The 16,479-nt window shown below is 46.9% G+C and overlaps 1 protein-coding gene across 1 annotated transcript in view; it reads right to left on the reverse strand.

Annotated features, from left to right (window-relative positions):
• The window catches only part of fam49al (family with sequence similarity 49 member A, like), a 36,468-nt gene extending 20,358 nt beyond the window's left edge, over positions 1-16,110 (reverse strand). The window contains exon 1 of the mRNA XM_036555651.1: positions 15,641-16,110. The gene's annotated coding sequence lies outside the window, so the exon portion shown is untranslated. The remainder of the gene's footprint in view (positions 1-15,640) is intronic.
• Positions 16,111-16,479: the final 369 nt, after the last annotated feature.

Raw genomic sequence — 16,479 nt, forward strand, 5'->3', positions numbered from 1 at the left:
AGAGAGAGAGAGACAGAGGGAGAGAGAGAGAGGGAGAGGGAGAGGGAGAGGGAGAGGGGGGGGGGGAAGGGAGAGAGAGTGAGGGTAGAAAGAAGGAACGAAAGAGAGAAGGGAAGGGTGAGAGGGGAAGAGAGAGAGAGGAAGAAAGTGAGAGAGACAGACAGGAAAGAAGAAATAGGGAGTAGGAGGGTGGGAAGAAAGAGAGAAAAATAGAGAGAAGGGACAGGAGAGAGTGGGAGAGAGAGAGAAAGAGAGAGTAAGAGAACAATGGGGAAACAGTGAGAGAGACAGACAGGAAGGAAGAAATAGGGAGCAGGGAGGAGGGGTAAAAAGTAGGAGAGAGAGAAGTGGAGAGAGAGAGAGAGAGAGACATGAGTCTAAAAATAGCCCTTATAATAGTTCCCCCCTCTCTACCTTAGTGTCCTTGCTGGGAGGAGATGGTGTTAATTCCCCTGTGACTCCTTTCCCAGGGTACACTAGGAGAGGACAGTAGAATCCCACCTGAATCCCCTGAGGTCCTGCTGTGTGCACCCCACAGCAGATGCATTCAGCATTTTAACAATAGCACGTAGCAGAAAACTGGGACTGCTTAGACGCAGTGTAGAGCAGTGGTTAGAAAGAAGTGGGGTCATGATGAGAGAGCTGCAGGTTCCCATCCCTGTTGCGGCAATGCAGTTATATCCTTGATACATGGCCTCGATTTCAATAAATGTATGTTGTACACATTTTAAGATGCTTAAGTTAGGTAACTGGTTGCAACATACAAGAAACCAAAATGCATCCATCTGTCACACAAACCACGCACCCACACACAACAAGTGATATTGCTGTTATCATCTGAAATTTGACTGGCAGTCGTATTTACACAGAAAAGGCAGGAGATGTTCTTGGTGTAGAATCGTTCTCAAATCGGCCCAACCACCATGACATAGTACTGCATGAAGTATACATGCACAGAATGATTTTTCTGAGGTGTGACAAAATTTTTTTGTGTTGTCAGTGCAACGTCAGCCCTTCTGATGGGCGCTTAAAGTAAATGTTTTGATACATTTGCTTGAGAACACAAAAAGGACTGCGTTGACTGTGCAGTATCAATTCCTGCTGACCTGAGCACTGGGGAAAGACTCTCATACAGGGGAAACTCATTCTGGAAACCTGATTGCCCTCCTGAACAAAATGTTGCAAATTGATCCAGACAGCCCGTACCCATTATGTGCTGAAGTTTGAAACTTGATTTTACAGATTACATTTCATAATAAAGAACTAAAAAAAAAACTTCTGCAGTACCTGGTGCCAGTAAATTGCAACGACTTTCAAGGTCACACATAATTATTTAGTAGCAGAAAGCATTATCAGGTTGTGTGTGACATGCCAAGTCAAAGTGTCTTCTTGGGAAAATGCTCCACTATGATTAGTCAATTAGATTCACTAATTTTCAGAACAGTCTGTCACCTACAGTTCTGGGGCCAATCGTAGGAAGATGGGAGGGAGAAGAGAAGGAGGAGAACGCTGGCTGCCGAGCGCTGCAGTGGAACAGGAGGGTTTAAAGAGTGAGGGAGTAACCTATTGGCACTGCTGGGTGCTGGCTGGTGCAGGTAAAGAACCTTGATTACAGCATTGGCAGCTGTTTCTCAGCAGGCAGGCCGCACACTTTGAGAAATCTGATCTCATTTGCTCAGTATGTCTACCCGGCCTGATGAGCAGCCTCCATGACCCCACTTCACCTCCCTACCCTGCCTCTTTCCCTGGCCTCACCGCGGGCCTCCTAATCTCCTCTGTCTGAGGGAGGCCAGCCATGAGGACGGGGGTGCAGGGGGGGAATGGATGGGGGGTTGGTGAGGTGGGGGGGAGTAAGAGGCTCACAGAGAGACTCCTGTAATTGAGCTCTCAATTAAGCATGCCACAACACTGGCACAGAGGTCTGTAATGGGCAGAGGATGGAGGGCAGACGCACGCAATTTAAAGGAGACTCAAACAAATGCAGATAACGACACTCTCTCTCGCTTTCATAAACGCACACACTCACAAATGCATGTGCACAGTCTCTCATGTGCAAATGCGCTCTTTCTTACGGAAGCACACACACTTAGGCCCACACACCTACATGCACATGCAAACATGCTCTCGCCAATCATGGTGGTTTTCCACGGCGGCTCATTCACACAGCACGACTATTGCTACAGTATTCCCAGTCCGCTGTTACTATTCTTAACTTCTGTGCGAGGTGCCCTACTCAAGATGGGGGCTGGGTCGGATTTAATGGCTTCGTTCGAGAACAGGGCTGGTCGGTTGAGGTATTAAGGCTGGAAGCCAACGAGCGCAGTCGACAGCATTTTTCAAGGGTCACGTGCAGGCCAAAAGCAGCTTTGTATTGATTATCAGACTCCTCATTACAGTAGATGGCACCGTTGCAGTATGACCTATGCTTGTGCGATACGCCTGCTGTGGAGGCAAATCATGTATTCCCCTGAGACAGAGAGCCAGAAGGGTGGTCATGTCATTGCCTGGTTAAAGCAACGCTGTACATTTAAGTCCTACCAGTGCATTTTTGACCCCCCACCAAAACCACTGCCTCTTCCAGTATTCATTGGTCCCCTTCTGGGGGATAATTTAACAGCACAGTTTGATTCTGAGTGCAGTGCAGGTTCGATTGTGATTTTCACCGACTGAGCCTCATTGGTTTACAGCTAAGCACGGTCACCACAGCAATCCGTTAACCCGCAAAGAGAGCAGATATTTCACGGACAGGTCGTGGTCCGTTTCACCCACCGGACTGCCAGTGTCACGGGAGTACATATATCTACAGCACAGCCTCCCCCCGCTCCTTCCTGGCCCACCATCTGAATTAGCACTACTGGTTAGGATCGATGCATAATACATGCGACCCCGCTCCATAAATCCCAGTGTACATGCTACAGAGCAAGCAGCAGACAAAGCAGGCAGGCTTAGTCCGACTGCTTTATGACACGCGCAATGGGCCGGCTTTATTCCGCCTCTCTGTCAACTCCGACCCATCCTGGGGTTCATCGAGGTAGAATGCAGCCAAATCTGGTGTCGTCAAACCAGTCTTACCCTGCTGATCGCTATACCCAGGAGCAATAGGGGCTGCCATATATGGTAGCATAGTGGTAAGGAGCAGGGCTTGTAAGGTAATTGCAAGGTACTTAACCCAAAATTTGCCTCTGTAAATATCCAGCTGTATAAATGGATAACATGTAAAAATTGTAAAATCTCTAAGTTGCTCTGGATAAGAGCATCTGCTAAATGACAATAATGTAATGTAATGTAAATGTAATACAACGCCACGCTCAGGAAGGGGCTTTGCTGAAGAGCTTTAAGCCACCCTCTCATTGCAAACCGCAAACTGGGATGTCCGACCCCGCGTGGTTGTCAAGGTGCTCCGGGCGCTTTCCAAATAAAAATGGCCATTAAACCCGCCGTCGATGTATTGATCCGGCATCGACTGCTCTGCGGTGCTGAAGAGGGCCAACCCAGCATGCATCACGAGACCGGAGGTCACGGGTCCACAGGCGCGGAGAGGTAATGCAGAACCAAGTTCCAACAGGACCAGGACACAATCAGTGGAGGCATCTCTCTTTCACAACATTAAAAAAACAACACAAAGCAGTAGCCTAATGGGGACACTGTGCTGCAGATGATGTTAAATGACGATTTTTGATAGTAGGTAAAACTGAGGTCCCCGTGGTTGTTAAAGACCCCATGGCGCCCGTTGCAAAGAGAACTGCCAGTCTAGCTCTCTCATCATGGCCAATCAAATCATCCCCTGGTTTAACTTGACAAAGACAATTCCTGTCCTCTGCACTTCAGCGTCATCTGATGTGCTGTGATTCTGGAACAAAATGGCTGCTATGCCTCACCCTGGTCGGTGCTCCACATTGGTGGAGGGCATGGTGAAGAGATCTATGAAATGGACGAAAATCACCATATAAGCCACTGCGATACAATACAATACTCAGGTTCCGGGGCCAAATAATGGCACAAGTCTCAGTTTTATATTAGAATGCCAAAAATATTCATCACATATCATCGTAAGGCAGCAGTGTGGTGTAGTGGGGAAGGAGCAGGGCTTGTAACCAAAAGGTCGCTTGTTCAATTCCCTTCTGGGGCACTGCTGTTGTACCCTTGGGCAAGGTACTTAACCTACAATTTCCTCAGTAAATATTTAGCTGCATAAATGGATAACATGTAAAACTATAACCTGCTAAATGACAGTAATGCAATGTAATATACAGTAATTAAATAAGTGTGCTCAGAAGGGTCACCCAATGGTAAAGCACGCCACCTCCACTGCTGGACTCAAACCGATTGAGGCTGCTTGCGGTTGTCAATCCAAGATCCAGCCTCTGTGACTAACACTCTCCCACAGCCTGAATCTCATCAGAGACACCGCAATGCTGACTCCCATCAGAGACAATGCTATATACCACTATGCTATGAGTCACAGGCTTTCCTGCTGTGGTCTTGACGTTAGTTGCTATTTCAGACACTTTTTTTGAAGGTCATTTGGTGTTATTTTGGTCCCTGAAATGACACTTATCTGCACAGTACTTTAACCACCCTGCAATGACTTAACACCGGTTATTGCGTTACGAATCTGAGATGCTCCAGCACTGCATTACTAAGAAAAACCAGAGCCAGCCAGTCTACTGCTGAGGCCCTTCTCCCATGTGATATTCTACATTTTTCTTATTATGTGAAACATCGGTTCCCAGCTGACACCAGAGGGCTGTGTGTTCTACCTCTAACTGATTTTTGGGAGGTGGGACTCCCTCCCTATTTGCATGGCAGGGTTGGGGTATCTGCCCTCTGCTGGACTGGCCCCCTGTCCATGGACATCCATGCCACCAAGCCTAAGTGCAGTGGTTTGGGCAAAGTCTGCTAGCATTCTAGCAGTATTAGCAGAAGGTACTAAACGCATCTAAATGCATTCTTCTTGCAAAATGTGTTTTTGGCCAAGGGACTTTGGTCACAGTGGTTGACTTTTCTGGTTTTCTCTATTTAATGCTGTGTAAAATACTAGAGTATGCACACATATGCATTTTATACACACACACACACACACACATACACACAACCTTCTGATTGAAACTGTATGATTCGAGTAACCCATATCCCTGAAACACATTCATTTTTTCTCAAAGGAGAAGATGGGTGAAAGAGAGAAAAGAGGGAGATGTCAGCACCCTTCGCGCTCGGAGAACAAAAGGTCTCCGTGGGATCGTTTTTTGTGCTGGTGTTCCGAAGCAGTCCATTCTTATTAATTCTGGTCAGCGAGCAGCAAGGCCTTTTTTTCAGGGGAGGGGAAGGTGATTATATACGTTTCTCGCCCTCCCTCACTCCCTTCGTCCGTTTCCCGCGCCCCGGTCGGCGCTGCCGTGCGGAGCCCGTGTTAAAGCCCGCCGAGGCAAGGTGGCCCGCTTTCCACGCCGCGCCGGGGACATCGCTACTGACAACGAGCTCGCCTGCAGAGAGAACGGGAGCTGGCCGTGTCAGAGCCGCTGCGGGCCTCTCCGCAGAGCGAACGCCAATACACAGCTGCAGCCGCTGCGTTTGGAAACACAGAGCCCTCCAACAACCGCCCCCCCCTCCCCACCCCCAAACACCACCACCACAATGCTTCAGACCTTCGGTTGAGCTGAGGAGGGAGGGGGGATTACTATAGCCCAGCGCCTCCCCTTCCCTCCCCTCCCCCACCCTCTGCATCCTCCATTCACAGGAGGCTGGGGGCTGGAGTGGCGTGTTTGTGAAAGGGTGATTGCACATTTGCACTGTGCGCTGCGGGTTACGCCGCCAATGAGAGATCCCTTTCTGGGTTGTGTGAGCATCGCATTATTTCTGTGACGATCTGCTTTGAGATTCTGTTTCTCTCGAAACGAAATGAAGAGCGGAGGGTTGGTGCTGCATTTTCTCCCCTTTTCTTTTGTGGCATCGTTGTTGTGTTTTTTTTTTTGCTGGGGTGGTGAATGCCTGCCCTTGGAGGAAAAACAAAAACCGCTACAATGGCAATGTGATGTTCGAGAATCATGCCGCACTTCCGTCCCTTGATTGAAATCTTTCAAGAGTGAAATTATTAGAAATAAACGGCTCTGTTTGTTGTTTTCTGACAGCCATTTTGATGAAGGAAATCAATGAGCAGGATCACGGAGCACGCTTAATCAAGGCTCAATTAAAACAAGAAGCCGTATCAAAATCAGTTACCTGCCTTTCTTTTCTCCCTCTCTCTGTCTTTCTCTCTCTCTTACTGTGTCTGATTCAGCTGCTCGATGAAGACCCTAACATTTCCAGTGGGTTATTTTTGATCCGGCTGTGTTGTCAGTATGTGCGTCAATGTAACCAATGGCTGGCCAATGCTGTGTGGCCCCTAAGCTGTGTGGTTGTTTGGTCCTCCTCTTCACTTCTCTCCCTCTCCCATGTGTGGGTACTTGGCCGAGGAAGGACAGTAATTACACTCATCACAGAGGCTTTGTATAGTCAGAGGTCACGGTGGGGACCTTGCGTGATTCATTGACAAATTAAACCCTGGCGTACTTGATTGATAAAACAAGTCCAGCTGTGGGAGAGAATAGCAATGTAAGGATGGCATGTAAGTGGTGGGTGGAGGGCTCTGGTGTGCAAATGACTTCTATGGGTCACATATGAGTGAAGTGGCAATGTATACATATTTCTACACATACATATATGCACACACATACATAAATACACATATACATACATATATGCACACACATACAAGTGGGCATACATACACACTTACATATATACATACAGTACATATACACAAACATAGATCCATACATTCATACATACATGCGTGCACTCACACATACATGCATACATAAATACACAGAAACATACGTACATACAGTACGTATACACATACCATACAGTACACACATGCATACAGTCAGCAAGATGACCTGTTTTGCAAAGTGCGTGTTTGAACAAATCACCACATGCCAGTATGTGTTCCAAAGCCTAACCCTCCAGCAATAATTACTCCATCAAACACAGCAGTGCTTCGGCTGCCAAATGGCCACCGTGGAGCCTGCTGGCATTGTGGGCCCACAAGACATAAATCCGCTTTCTGCTCAACGCTCCTGTCATGTCTGTAACTCCTGTGTCATTCCTGTGACACAGGTGTCATTCCAAAATGGGGACACCACCAAAGTGTGCCACCCCTGCCACAGCACAGCACCTATAACTTGGCATGACGGGAAAGGTGTGAGTTTGGGGGGGGCTGACTCATGGCCGAAAATCTTTAAACACAAGGAACACAAATGCAATTTCTGTTTTTATACGCCAGACGTTAGCAGTGTGTCTATTATGCAGGGGCACTGATGTGCACGCAAGCCAGAGTTCTGCTGGACATCAGAGACCTACAGTCTTCTGCTTTCATACCAGCAGGAAGCATCCTGATTATCTGCCCTATTCATTCACAGTACCGCATGCGTTTGTTTGGACCTCAAATAGTTATCTTTAGTCTCTGTTACAGACCTGGCCTTAGCTGGGCAGCAGCTCCATTTGTGTCTGATCAGTCATCAATGAAAATAGATCAGCTACAGCTACTATAAATGTGGATTTGCATCTTCATCTGGTTCCTAATTGAGAGTAAGTGTAATGAAACAAAAAAAAGGTTCAACACTGCATCAGAAACAACCTGCGGGGACAGTGTAACAAGACACTCACACCACATTTACAAGAGATGCATGCAACTGTAGAGATAAATCTCTGGTCAATAGGTATTAAGGTCATTTGAGTTGGGTCTGAGGGCTTGTGCCACATGTCAATCTCCTTGCCTAAACTGAACAGAATCTTTGAACACAGGCTGCTTAGTGTCTATCTACGTCTTACACACGCAGAGTGTGTGAGTGTATATATATATGTATGTATATATATACTTAACCAATCACAGTATATACATATACATGTATGTGTACATACATATGTGGAGTGGTATCAATAGTAACCGTATGCTCAGTAAGGGGAAATGTAAACGCGTTTTTGAATCCCAGTGCTGACCTTTGTAGGATTGCGATAAATCGCTAGTGTAAAGACAGCCTTCTTCTCTCTGCCTCTCTCTCTCTCTCGCTTGCTCTCTCTCTCCCTCTCTCTCTCTGCCTCTCTCCCTCCCTTTCCTCTCGAGATGCGCTGTCTGCAGTCTCTACCTGCCCCTGACTCTGCTAGGCAACAGCCGACCGCTTGCGCATGAAAATGCGGAGGGCCTCGAAAACTGCAACGGCAGCAGCGGCAGGGAGAGGGAGGAGGAGAGGCAGGTAGGGAGATACGGTGGGCAGGACGCTCGGACTGCACCGTAGAGCTCATGACATCCCCACCTCTGCCCACTGCTGAACCAAAGATCCCCCTCATAACCCTCCATGATAATCCTCAGCCACCAAACTGTCACTAGAGTCATTACATTACATTACATTACATGGCATTATTATCATTTAGCAGACGTTCTTATCTAGTGTGACTTACATAGGTTACAGCTTACATGTTACCCATTTATACAGCTGGATATTTACTGAGGCAATGCTGAGGTAAAGTACCTTGCCCAAGGGTACAACGGCAGTGCCCCAGCGGGCAATCAAACCTGCAACCTTTCGGTTAAGAGCCCTGCTGTTTACCACTATGCCACACTGCCGCCTGAAGTGATGGAATGAACTGACAGATTTTTCCTACCGTTCTACTGTTAACATTCTATTGTTTCCCTGGGTCAGGGAGTAATTGTTTCCCCAGCTGGACTGGTGCTTTCTGATTTTTTTTTTATTCCCTTTGGAAAGGAAAACCCTGCCAATGTTCAGCACTTGGTGATAATTTCCATTGGGAAAATGCATTATAAAATAATATTTGATTGACTGATTAATGTGCAGCAGAGGGCATTAAATCCTTCAGGGTAAACATTCAGACAGGAAACTGACATTAACAGGCCTGACACCTCGACAACATCAGGTTATTAAAGGGCATCGGGGGTTATCTTAGGTCATATGGGCAAATTTAATACTAGCAGAGGCTCTGTTGTCTCTAAAAAATATAGTGAGTGTTTATCAGTCTTTTCCATTAGTCTGTACTCTCCCATTTGTCTGTTTGTTTCCTTGTTTTGTCCAATCAAAACCATATCCAAATGGGTTTTATTAGTTATGATCCACTGACTGTTGGCAGAGGAGCCAAGTTTGTGCTATAAGTGGATTTCATGAAATGAAGTTTTTTTTAAAATGTCATTTCAAATAAGTACTCAATAAGTCCCTTGGAAAAAGTAGGCGGAACTATATTACATAAATAATCACACAAATAAATCCCTGCATTTTCCTTTGCATTAAAAAAGTCAATCAGGTATACTGTTATTTCTGTAGTGTGTCCACATGCCTTAAAGATCATTTAGACTTCTTGAGATCTGGTATGTAAACAGTCTCTAAAACCCAGTTTTACTGTCTGATACTGATCCTTTTTGAAAAGACCAGGAGCAGAAATGCAGGCACCACTCTGTAAGTGATGAGGTGTTGCTTGGAAGGCAGAGAGGTTCTGACACACCTCCTACCCCTTTCACCGTGAAAAAGTGACTGCGTCTGTTCTCCAAATCCATTCATAAACGTTCACGACAAGGGACCGGCCTAATTCCTGAAATAAAATACGCCGACGCTCAATCTGTTTCCTTAATCTCCCCAAACAGACAAACAGGTTAAGAGACATACCAACACTAATCGCGGACACCAATTCTACATCATCCCAGATGCACTATTTGTTTGAATGCACTAATAACATAATGCATCAGGCGTGCTTCGGTGCCTTTTGGAATCTTTATGCCACTGCTAGCATATTTGTACACTCCTGCCAAAATAAGAAACTTATTAGGAGAACAAGTTATAATCAGACATGTTTGTTTTCATATTTGAATAATACTGTTATTACACAGGCAATTTCAGTTGTGCTTTTTGCCAATGTTGTGTTAGTTTCCTAGATGTCTTCGCTGTTTGCATAACTAATCATTACATTACTGGCATTTAGACGCTCTTATCAATTCTTACGTTAGCCATTTATACAGATGGATATTTACTGAGGTAACTGTGGGTTGGGTATCTTGCCCAAAGGTACAGCAGCAGTGTCCCAGTGGGGGATTGAACCTGCAACCTTTTGGTTACGAGTCCTGCTCCTTAACCACTATGCTATACTGCCGCCCCATGTACCGCCCCTACCCATGTTATTTACATTCCCCTTCTTGAGCCCTGGTATGTGGTGCTGGTTTCCACAGCTAAACCAACATTCCCCCCAATGACTTTCCATCATTATTCAGCTCATGATATGCATGTGTAAGAAAGATCAATAATCCTGTCACTTTGCCACTCACCATGAACTCTGCAAATCATTATTGTGCTCACATACCAACGCGCATAAACCATGGTTCATCTCAGTGTTTTTAGCCTGAACCTGGATAGGATAAAGGTTTGAGAGCTATGATCACACCTAAGTATGCCCCCCTTATTTCAAATCAACTATGATCTAAACTCTGTTGCACCATTGTGTAGTATGGGCCAGAGACCCTAAAAAGAGAGAGTTGTACAGCTGAGACTGAGGGACAATTTGCCAAAGATTTACACCGCTTGAACAAATGATTGTGTCTTGTTTGTCCTTATTTAGAAATAGCTACAACTAATGAATATTGTAAAAGCAATTTGGGGTACCTCGGTGGGAGGAAATGTAGAACAACTAGCACAAGGCATCAGCGGCACCTACTCAAGATTTTAAACTTACAACTCACATTTGGAAAGGAGGGTGCCTAATCTTTCTCTCATTAAATAGTGACTTCAACAAAGGTATGTCAGGGTCTGTTGTCTACCTGTGTAATGACAGAAAATCTTCTATAATGAAGAAGGCCACAGATCCATATGACAAAGAGGCTCTACTTTAGAGTGTATTCACTGAACAGAACTAGGGCAAAAACCAGTGCAATGCTCCTCACATGGAAAGCCCTGTTTATTTTTCTTTGTCTGGGCCATCAGTAGCTGTACGCCATACAGTGCGGCCATGAAGTGTGCAAACAGAGTGGAAAGGCCCTAAACATGACACTCTGGATTACTCCAAAGTGAGTCTTAACACCCTTCTAATTGGATCAGAACTGATCTGGACACATGATCCCACATTCCCGACACCCCCAGGGCGATAAACAGGCAGGGATTAACAGGTGTGAAATGATTTTCCCCCTCCTCCCAACTCCGGCTCTTTAATCCCAGACCTTTGACCTTCGGCGGCAAACAAAAACAACCGCAACAGCACAAGAAGCTCCCATGACAGATGTTGCCGTTTCTGAGTGAGGCAAAGGCCCCTGTTCCCAGACACAGGGTCTGGAGAACAGAGTAAACGTCACATTAATACAGTGGCAGAAGCAGCTCCACTCTTGCTAGGGTGACCGAGGTGCTTCACAAACACCAAACGGGACAACAAGGTCGCATAGTGGTTAAGGAGCAGGGCTTGTAACCAAAAGATTGCTGGTTTCAACTCCAGGGCACTGCTGTTGTACCCTTGGGCAAGGTACTTCACCCACACATTGCCCGTACAAATGGATAACATTTTAACCTATTGAATAAGAGTGTCTGCTAAATGACAATAATGTAATGTAAAAGGCTTTGGAGTCCTATTTTTCCTCTTGCACTTGGACATTTGGAGGACATATTATGGCGTATGATATTTATCTCATGTCCAATAGCTCGTCACTTAATGACACACCTAAAGCGTATGAAATTCATTAATCTCCCAATTTCATCCTCTGATGAGTTAGCTTCCAATTGGCGAGAAGAAAATTCTGCATATGGCTTTGTCTCCTAATCTGTGTGAGATGGCTTTAGATCTTTAGCTATGGCTGCTCATTCATGCCTGGAGACCAGTGTGATAGTGTGATGTAGTAGCAAGGTTTTTAACCTAAATCACAAGTGTAAATATCTACATGTATAAATGGATCAATGTAAAAACTGTGAACGATGCAGCTAGCTTTGGATAAGAGTATCTGCCATGCAAATGTAATGAGACCTGGCATCCGCTAGCCATCCATATCATCCTCCATGGCACACAAAAACACCACACACAAACACATGAAAGAAGTGGCCAGCATCGTTCATAGACCACTGTAACCTTGTGATAAATCTGCAGCTATATTGATATCACTCAGTAATTTATATTATTTTGTTTATTGCATCACTCAAACCTGAATTGCCCAGACAGTTATAGGCTTAAATCCAGGTAGGAAACGCTCTTGATCCTTGAACCAGACCTGTCATCCAGACTGCTTCAATAACCATTGTGGAGGTATGGCATTGCTCGTATGCAAAAAAATGTCACCATTGCAATTTGCTCTGCATCAAAGCCTCTGACACATAAAACAAAGGGATATAGTTTTGGGGCCAGACTGTGAAATGCACCAGGTCTCGCTGACGCCTCTGCTGAATAATCTGACTGACACAGACACAAGTCAGCTGTGACTCCGGCAGGCATGTGAGCAAAAAACGAACCAGACTCATTCACAAAATGTCTGTGGCTGAAGGGAAACCGGTCGTCCTCAATCACCCAAAATTGGTAACGCTGAAACAAGCGGCAAAATGCAATAGATGTCTGATGCGTTCTAACATTTCTTACACAGAAATGCTTCAGTAAATGTGTTGTTTTTTTCATCCAAGGGCATTCAGAGGTGCCCTCCTCCCAAACGCACACATATTGTCTCTCATTTAGGCCCCCTGACCTGACCACACTCCCTCTAACTTTGGGAGGTCAGATACAAAAAGAAAGACAGGCCATTTCCCTCTGTCCCCCCACAATGACATGCTGTGGGAATGACTCGCTAGGCTTGTCTCAAGGTTACCAGAGACGTTCTGGCAGCTCCCCACTCCTTGTCCCCTCCTCTTCTTCCGTTCCACCACGGGAGCCCAGGACAGTCCCCCAAAACCCTACAGCACCGATAGGCCAACCCCAGCAGGCTCCCCCAAATCCCTAAATTAGTAAATAATCTTCAAAGGTAGCTGGCAATGCAGTATAGAGTTTTGTGTGCCTGTGTTGTGTGTGTGTGTAATAGCACAACAGCAGAGGCTGGTTCACACCACAATAAAGGGAGAGAGCGACAGTGTGTGTGTGTGTGTGTGTGAGAGAGAGCGAGAGAGAGAGAGAGAGAGAAAGCGCCTTAGAAAGAAAGAGATGCCTCTGCACCATCACAGATAGCCCTAAAACAGCATTACGCCCCGACCCCCACAGGGGCACAAGCTTCTGTGTTTTTTTTTGGGGGGGGGGGGGGGTGACAGCACACTGCCGCTATTTACAGGGGAGTGTGTTCGGCTGCGCGCCCCCTCCATTCTCATGTAAAGCCCCCCATCCCCCCTCCGCCCTACCCACTGTGGAAATAAGCACATTAGATCCACTCACTGTGAAGAAGGAGGGCGAGGAGTAGAAAAAAAGGAAGGCGGGGGGGGCGTGGGGCAGGGGGTAAACAGGGGGTTTTAGGCAGCCTCTTAAATAGGCAGGGAGGTAGACAGAGTTGTAACTACAGGCAAATGCTTTAGAGATTTGTGCCACAATACCATTTATGGTAAAGCGGTGGTGAAAAGAGGCTGACAAAGGAAAATGCTGGTGGGGGAGAGAGAGAGAGATGGATGGACAGATGCATAGGCATAGGCTGACAGACAGACAGACAGACAGACAGAGGCTGGCATGGCAGAGAAAGACAGGCGAGGCGGGCAGGATTCCTTGGGCAAACGGAGAGATTTGGGGTGAGAAACTCGCATCATCAGAAGCAGCCAATGAGAACCACCCTTCAAAATGTTCAAAGGGAGTGTCCTAGCAACAGAGGAGTAAATAGATTTTCGACCCCCCCCTTGTCAATTTTTAAAACACACAGTTAAATAAATCACCAAACATCATGCCCATGTCCGTGCCCTGTCTCTGCTTTTTCTCCCCAGCTGCAAAATTTAATTTGGTTTGCCCCCCTTTTGATTTTTCCCCACTCCACCCTGTGCAAAAGCGGTCGAAGCATAACTGACATACACAACCTTAGCAATGTTAGCTCAAAGGCATTTACATTCCCTTACATGAAGAGCGTTAAGTAATGGGTATGTGTTGAATAAGAAATCCTGCTCATTGTCTCTACCCCTGCCGTACCCAGAATATAAACCGTGCATCTATAAATAACAGCAACAAACCAGAAGGGACACTGCACTGAGAGCTGCTCCAGGGCAGTGTTTTTTTTCCCCCAAATATGATTGCTCTGTGTTATCGTTCATAAGCAAATCATCTCCACAAATCCATTCATCTGCAAGGATTATGGACAAACCTTGTCAGACAGGGTTGTTTTTGACACTCAGAGGTCTTGCTGCAATTTCTCCCTCTCTCTCTCATACACACACTCACACACACAATGCAGACCCCAGTCAACACATATGATCGATTCCCTTGGGGACCCTCAGGTTCACTGACACGTCCTCCTCTTCCTCTATTGTAAGGCATTTTCCCCCCTGTCTCCATCTCCGTTTTCCCCCTCTGCTGGGAGAGAGGGCAGGAGATGAAAAAAGGAGTGTCCCTCATGTAGCGTATGTCTCCATTCATTCCTTCATTCATTTTTCCCTCTCTTTCCCAGCAACCCAAGCCCAACAGCCCCTCTGGTTATGAGCCAGATCACAGCCTATTGTTTTTATGTGCTTGCATGAAATCACACACACATATATATATGCGTACACACAAACACACACACACACAAACACATGCTAGCCTATATACCCATGTGTCACAGAAAACGCATAAAGGATTGCAAAATAACGTTTAAATAAAAAAACAGCGCTGGTGGATTGCAGCTCAGAATGTGCAAAGGACTGCAGTCAGGGAAAGATTAGCCATTACGTGTGACACAGATAAATATGAGACCAACAGAAATCTATCGGGTGTGGGAATGTGCTTGATATATTGCATCCACACGCACCTATGAATAAATAATACATCAACCGCTCTTTTTCACACAGACGCACGGATCCAAACACACATACGTAAAACACATACACTCATTCATTCAAACATTCATACATGCAAACACACATACACATTCACACACCCCGTTCATATGTACCAACATACATAAACACACAGATGAACGCATGCCTGTTTTTCCCGCACACTTGCGCCTTTGCTACGGAGCAGCGGGCGCATTGAGCGGCGGCCAGCGCAGCTGAGTGGTGGATTAGCGGGAACTGCGAAGGATGGATCTGGGTCCGCCTCACGGCGGAGTGTACTGCGGACAGCGCCGCAGCGCGCGTGTGTGTGTGAGAGTGCGGGCGCGTGTGCTTGCGTTATCGGAATGCGCTGCGGTCACAGGGAGAAGCCCCGGCAGACCGAGCGGGTTGGGAGAGAGGGTGATAATCCCTATGTCTCCCTCCTCCGTCCCCTGTCCCCTGTCCCCCCCGTCCCCTGTCAGCCCCCGGAGAATCGCCCCTCTGATGCCAGAAGCGGGACATCAGCTCCCGGCAGCAGAGACAGGATTGCTGATCTTACCTAGTATGAAGCCTCTGCCACTGTCTACCCCAGAGAGGAGGAGTGAATGAGACAGACACAGAGAGGGAGAGAGAGAGGCAGTGGAAGTGGCGGTGGCGCTGCTTACCGGCTGACGATGTAGACGGTGAAACAGTGTCCTGATTCTCTTGCAGCCAGACCAGGGGGGAAAGGGGAGGGGGGATGAGGGTGCAAATCAAAAATTGTTGTAAAAAAAAAAAAAAAAAGAAAAAAAAGCAAGAGTTCCCCTGGAATCTTAACGGTGTGTGGGGGGAAAAAGGTCTTGTGTTTTCTGAGAGCGTTCCTTTATCCAAGTGACCCAGATGGCCGTGAATTACCCAAACCTGCGCCTGCTTTCGCCTCAAGCACAACCTCACGCCGCGGTTCCCTCTTTCTCTTTCTCCCTCTCTCTCTCTCTCGTGTCTCAGCAACGCTTGCTCTCCCTCACTCAATCTCTCTCTCTCTCTCTCTCTCTCTCTCTATGTGCTCAAGACAGTCCCTGCCCAGCAGCTGTTAATCTATGTGAAATAGAACGCTGTGTTCTGCTCTCTCTCCCTCTCTCTCTCTCTCCCTCTCTCTCTCTCTCTCTCTCTCTCTCTCTCTCTCTCTCTCTCTCTCTCTCCCCCTCCCACCCTCCCTTTCTTTCACCCCCTCTCTCACAAAGACCCCCGGCAGCCCACCCCCTTAGCACCCCCTCCGCCGACGAACAACTGACATCTCCAATAAGCCTGCTGGCGGGGGGGGGTGGGGGGGTGGGGGGGACATGTGTTGAGTGAGAGTGTGTGTGTGTGTTTGTGTGTGTGAGGTTTAACCCTTCTCGCACTAGCCCTCCCACAGCAGGTGTGCCGGGGCTCCAGTAAACTCCGAGCAGGGCCCCCAAGCTCCGACTGGACAGTTATCACCACGGCGATAGCACGCAGCCAATGGGCCGTGTCTAACCTCTGCGCG

The sequence above is a fragment of the Megalops cyprinoides genome, chromosome 21 (assembly GCF_013368585.1).
Source record: "Megalops cyprinoides isolate fMegCyp1 chromosome 21, fMegCyp1.pri, whole genome shotgun sequence".
NCBI lineage: Eukaryota > Metazoa > Chordata > Actinopteri > Elopiformes > Megalopidae > Megalops > Megalops cyprinoides.